Source organism: Strongylocentrotus purpuratus, unplaced genomic scaffold, assembly GCF_000002235.5.
Source record: "Strongylocentrotus purpuratus isolate Spur 01 unplaced genomic scaffold, Spur_5.0 spur5_scaffold_2, whole genome shotgun sequence".
Classification (NCBI taxonomy): domain Eukaryota; kingdom Metazoa; phylum Echinodermata; class Echinoidea; order Camarodonta; family Strongylocentrotidae; genus Strongylocentrotus; species Strongylocentrotus purpuratus.
The window spans coordinates 2841486-2847999 of record NW_022145605.1 but is presented as its reverse complement, the minus strand read 5'-3'; the positions used below and the strand labels follow the sequence as shown (position 1 = coordinate 2847999).

The 6514-nt window shown below is 39.0% G+C and overlaps 1 long non-coding RNA gene across 1 annotated transcript; it reads right to left on the bottom strand.

The window, feature by feature from the left end:
- Positions 1–3244: 3244 nt before the first annotated feature.
- LOC105439540 lies at positions 3245–6310 on the bottom strand. Its single transcript, XR_971323.2, has 2 exons — positions 6077–6310; positions 3245–3359 (listed from the first exon to the last, which is right to left on the bottom strand). It is a non-coding gene; the product is annotated as an uncharacterized LOC105439540 (long non-coding RNA).
- Between the last annotated feature and the right edge of the window lie 204 nt (positions 6311–6514).

Sequence of the window (6514 nt, the reverse complement as noted above, 5' to 3'; positions counted from 1 at the left end):
AGTTACTGATATTACTGATATATTAGGGAGGTTTTATGTTATTTTCATTTATTCTGCAAACTACTGACTTTAACTTAAAGTGATATGACAATAGGTTACTGCCCTGACATAATGAAAAGAACACGGGTCTATTCAATTTAGTATACGCTACGAATTCTATAAAAGGGCACCAATGAATAAAGGAAGCTTGGCTTTTCAATAGCTTGCACCTGCAATTTTTGAATAGTTACGTAACAAACTATACTCAGCTCTTTCAGACATGGCATCAATTAATGAATTGAAGAAAAAAAATCCGACCCTCCCTTCATTGAGCGAATACTTTTGGCAAGTACGTGGATTACCAAAGAGGTAATAATAGCATTCCTGACATTGCAACAATGACAGCATTATTTTAAAGTATTGTCCCTAAAGGTAGCCTGCTGAATAAGCTATTTATCCTTGTCTGGGAGGACAAGGCCTTTCAATATCCCCATGCATAAGAAAAGAATAGGCTGGGGCTGTAGTCTGATTTCAAGAAAGGAAAACAATTTCGGGACAGTTCAAAATAATGCTGGGAAATGGAAATTCAAATGATACCGTTTTAAAAACCAGTAATTAGATATGATTTTAGGACAAGAATCAGAAGATAATTCATTGCTCGACAGTCTAATTGATTGTATTTAAAACAGAGTATCTAATATACCTGATATGTAATAGTACACTGTCAATTAAAACAAATAACTAAATAAACAAACAAATATAGACCTCTTGACCCAAGACTGTGGGTTTTTATTGTTGAGCACTATTTAATTTTGCTCGGGTATACAGGCAAGGTGGGGTGAATGCTTTCAAATGTAAAAGGCCCTTTGTCTCACCTCGTGCAAGATTAGGGCGCTTTTATTAAATTTATAGGAGGAGTAAAACACCGTTCATTGCATGCATGCTACAAATAAGTTGTATACAGACTGGAAAAGGATAGTACGGGACAGTAGAGAGTGATTTAAACGAGGAAATTAGGATTGAAAATGTAAAAAAAACCTTGTTGACCTGGCAATAAGAGCTAGGCTCTTGAATCTTGTTTTAAAAATGGACATGGCTCTGTGGCTACCGCCAGCTAGCTGACGAGCTACCCCCCCCCCCCCCAAAAAAAAAAAATAAAAAATAAAATAAAATAATAATAATAATTTAAAAAAAATAATTAAAAAAAATTGTATCAATCAATTAAAAGAATAGCAATAAATATGGAATTTGAGTGAGATAAAAAGGGGTTTAACATAATTTTTTCTATTACAAAGATTTTCTTTTAAAGCACTTGCTGTGTGTCGAACCCGATACCTTCCAGTTACCAGGCAATTGCCTATCCACTATAGACTAATGTGTCACACTGCCAATCTCTATGTATTTTTTCATATTGATACTTATCGTGTAGATGTAGCAAAAGACGTTTTTCTTTTTCAAAGATTAAAAAAAAAAACACTAGCTGACGACCACCAGCTACCCCCCCCCCCCTGAAAAAAATAAATAAATAAATAAAATAATAATAATAATTTTAAAAAAATAATTAAAAAAAATTGTATCAATCAATTAAAGAATAGCAATAAATATGGACTTTGAGTGAGATAAAAAGGGGTTTAACATAATTTTTTCTATTACAAAGATTTTCTTTTAAAGCACTTGCTGTGTGTCGAACCCGATACCTTCCAGTTACCAGGCAATTGCCTATCCACTATAGACTAATGTGTCACACTGCCAATCTCTATGTATTTTTTCATATTGATACTTATCGTGTAGATGTAGCAAAAGACGTTTTTCTTTTTCAAAGATTAAAAAAAAAAAACACTAGCTGGGTGTCGAACCCGATACCTTACAGTTACCAGGCAATTGCCTATCCACTAGACTAAATGCGTCACACTGCCAATCTCTATGTATTTTTTCATATTGATACTTATTGTTGTAGATGTAGCAAAAGATGTATTCTAACGACTAAGTAATTCAAAAAGTCGCTCTTAAAAAAAAAAAAAAAAAGAGTATCACATGTTATTTAATCCTTTGTTTAGAAGGTGGGGGGGGGGGGTCCCCTTTAAAAAGAGATGGAAAGTCAATATCATGGGGTGAAGAAAAAAAATAAAAAAAAAAATAAAGGAGAAGCTGGGAGTCGAACCGGATACATTGCATTGTGATGCGATCAGTCTTATCCACAAGACCACGTTGCCTCAGTTCTATTCTCTGGTTCGTTTGTTGTTGTTAACACTTTCTGCATGTTAATGACTTTACAAAATATGCCGATTTACTGATTTCACGCTTTCGGGAGGCATATATATTATTATTTTTGTAGTCCGATGTTGTCAAGATTGCCCCTAATTTTTTTCTTTCAGTTACTGATATTACTGATATATTAGGGAGGTTTTATGTTATTTTCATTTATTCTGCAAACTACTGACTTTAACTTAAAGTGATATGACAATAGGTTACTGCCCTGACATAATGAATAGAACACGGGTCTATTCAGTTCAGTTCAGTTCAGTATTTATTTAATTCCATAGTAAAAAAAAACAAAAACGATGACATCAAAATATTACTTTTACATAAATATGATTAACATAGTACAATATTGACAGTAAAAACAAACAAATAGGAATTAGGTTGCTGTATAAAAACCCTAGAGGGTTTTGTCTGGACAGCCACCTGAAAAAAAACAGTATTCAATTTAGTATACGCTACGAATTCTATAAAAGGGCACCAATGAATAAAGGAGCTTGGCTTTTCAATAGCTTGCACCTGTAATTTTTGAATAGTTACGTAACAAACTATACTCAGCTCTTTCAGACATGGCATCAATAAATGAATTGAAGAAAAAAAATCCGACCCTCCCTTCATTGAGCGAATACTTTTGGCAAATACGTGGATTACCAAAGAGGTAATAATAGCATTCCTGACATTGCAACAATGACAGAATTATTTTAAAGTATTGTCCCTAAAGGTAGCCTGCTGAATAAGCTATTTATCCTTGTCTGGGAGGACAAGGCCTTTCAATATCCCCATGCATTTTTTTTTTTTTAAGTACATAATAGAAAGAGCTATGTTACTCATAGAAACCGATTTATCACATCCACAGGAAATCATGACACTACTTAAACTTTCAGAAATAGTTAAACAAAAAGCAATAGTTCGCTTCGTTTTAAGAACAAAGCGGCTGTATCAAAACCATTAAATTGTTTATGTTTTGTTTTGTTTTTGTTTTTTGTTTTTTCTTCTTATCTTCTCTTTCCTTTTTCTTGCACCAATAAAGCCCACAATACTTGTAACTAATTTGACCATTTACTTTTTCTAACAATTCGGTGATCACCTCCAACATCACATGCTAGCTGGCACCCCCTCACCTACAGGCGCGGATCCAGGATTTCTTAGGGGGGGGGGCCCAAATGTGAAATTATGCGAGCCAAATATTGGTACGTAATGGTGACCAGCAGTGACGTAATGCGGGGAGGGGGGGTGGGTACAGGGAGGGGCGAGTTCCCCCTCCCTCTTGACGTTTCATTGAATTATTAGAGAAAGAAGACGTTTCGTTATACCGTTTTCGAAAATAATCCTCGTCTAAATTCAGTTTTTCCCCGCCCGCGCAAAGCGCGGGAGCTTATACGATTCATTAAACCATTAGAGAAAAAGACGATTCGTCGTACAGTTCTCGACTCTAAATCCTCGTCTGAATTCAGGTTCCCCCCTCCCCCCACTCCGGCGCAAAGCGCGGAAGCTTTCGCGATTCATTAAACCATTAGAGAAAAAAAACGATTCGTCGTACAGTTCTCGACTCTAAATCCTCGTCTGAATTCAGGCCCCCCCCCCCCTCCCGCGCGAAGCTTTTAAGTTTCATTAAAAGCATTAGAGAAAGAAGACGATTCGTTGTACCGTTCTCGAAAATAATCCTCGTCTGAATTTAGTTTCCCCCTTCCAACTCCCGCGCGAAGCGCGGAAACTTTTACATTTCATTAAATCATTAGAGAAACAAGACGATTCGTATTAACTTTCTCGACTCTGAATCCTAGTCTGAATTTAGTTTTTCCCCTAACGCGCGAAGCGCGACATTTTTGACGGTTCATAAGATTATGAGAGAAAGAAGATGATTCGCTGTACCGTTCTCGACTCTTATTCCTTGTCTGAATTCAGTCCCCCCCCCCCCCTCCCCCAACTCCCGCGCAAAGCGCGGAAGCCTTCGCGATTCATTAAACCATTAGAGAAAAAAAACGATTCGTCGTACAGTTCTCGACTCTAAATCCTCGTCTGAATTCAGGCCCCCCCCCCCTCCCGCTCGAAGCTTTTAAGTTTCATTAAAAGCATTAGAGAAAGAAGACGATTCGTTGTACCGTTCTCGAAATAATCCTCGTCTGAATTTAGTTTCCCCCTTCCAACTCCCGCGCGAAGCGCGGAAACTTTTACATTTCATTAAATCATTAGAGAAACAAGACGATTCGTATTAACTTTCTCGACTCTGAATCCTAGTCTGAATTCAGTTTTCACCTAACGCGCGAAGCGCGGAATTTTTGACGTTTCATAAGATTATGAGAGAAAGAAGATGATTCGCTGTACCGTTCTCGACTCTTATTCCTTGTCTGAATTCAGTCCCCCCCCCCCACTCCCGCGCAAAGCGCGAAAGCTTTCGCGATTCATTAAACCATTAGAGAAAAAAACGATTCGTCGTACAGTTCTCGACTCTAAATCCTCGTCTGAATTCAGGCCCCCCCCCCTCCCGCGCGAAGCTTTTAAGTTTCATTAAAAGCATAAGAGAAAGAAGACGATTCGTTGTACCGTTCTCGAAAATAATCCTCGTCTGAATTTAGTTTCCCCCTTCCAACTCCCGCGCGAAGCGCGGAAGCTTTTAGGTTTTATTAAAATCATTAGAGAAAGAAGATGATCCGTTATACTGTTCTCGATAATAATCCTCGTCTGAATTCAGTCCCCCCCCCCCTCCCCTCCTGCGCGAAGCGCGGAAGCTTTGACGTTTTATTAAATCATTAGAGAAAGAAGACGATGCGTTGTACCGTTCTCTACTCTTAATTCTTGTCTGAATTTCAAAGATGTTCTTTGTCTGCTCCTTTTTATTCCTACGCCCTCTTTCTTTTCTCTCCTCTCTTTTCTATTTTGACGGCGATTTTCGGGGACCGCCCCCACAGCCCCCCCCCTGGCTACGCGCCTGCGGTCAGATAAACATATTTTGATAACTTGTCCGACCCCAGAAGCTCAGGGGCTATAAATAACGGTCAGATAAGCATTCAGGGGCCCGCCTTAGGGCCCCTGGTGGGGTCGAGGCGGTGGAGCCCCCGGAGACTCAGGAGTTTTAGACATTAAATTACCGTCAGATGAGCATCTAAGGGCCCGCCTTAGGGCCCTAGTTGGAATCCAGGGGCCAGCAGAGCCCCCGGAAGCTTGGCATTTAATCACGGTCAGATGAGCATATTTTAATGCCTCATTATTTTTTGACACTGGCAGTTAACTCTTTTTTCTTTCTTGCTCTCTTTTCTTTTCTTTTTTTCTTTAATATACCTTTTCAAAAAAAGTTGAGGGGGGGGGGGCTCGAGGCTCTCGATCCCCGCCATTCCTCGGGCCCTGACATGTAGGAATCTCAAGTATCACATTTCTTGCCTGGCTGTAAATTTAGGAATGTGTCACATAAAAACGTATAATTTACTAAAAAGTGAGGAAAAATCTCTGAAAATTATGTCATTTCAGCATTATTTTTAATCTACCATTATGGAATTAGAAATAAACCACGTTTAAATTTGATTTCCCACAAGCCCCCTACCCCCTATCAGTTCGCCAGTATCTCCCCTTTTTCTTTTTTCTTTCCCTTTCCTTCCTTCTCTCTTATTTTTGTGATGGGGGAGGGGGGCAACAGCCTGGGAGGCAAGGCCCTTTCGGCCCCCCGATCTTTTTCTTCCCCCTTTTCTTTTCTTCTTCCTCTTCTCTCTTTCCCTTTCTCTCCTCTTTCCTTTCCCTTCTTTTCCTTTCTTCTCTCTCTCTTTTTTTTTTTTTTTTTTTTGCGGGGGGGGGGGGGGCAAGGCACGCTCGGCCCCCCCCCCCCCCTGGATCTGCGCCTGCTCACCTATGCCGGAGTGACCTAGGTTAAAACCGAAAGTCTGCGAAATATACCTCAAAGACTGGTAAGATGGCATTTTGAAAAGGGTGGGGGTAAGTGCGAAGTACACATGTGCATACGTGAGGTGATATTTGAACGCGCACGTGCGCGTAAACACAAGTACGTACGTTTAGTTTTAGTGTATAGGCGTTTTTCATTCACAACTTGCTAGGCCGTCGTCTCTTTCCAAAATTATTAATTTATTGAAAAAAAGTTATTGAGTCTAAAAAGAAAAAAAGAGGAAGGAAAGAGGATGGAAAGAGAAAGAATCCTAAAAATAGTCATTTATGACATGAAATTGTACATATGTATATATATAGTCTATAAATAATTCATAAAATAGTGTGTGGCAAAAATAGTCAACTATGACTGATTGCCAAACAAAAACAAATCAAGAAGAAGAAG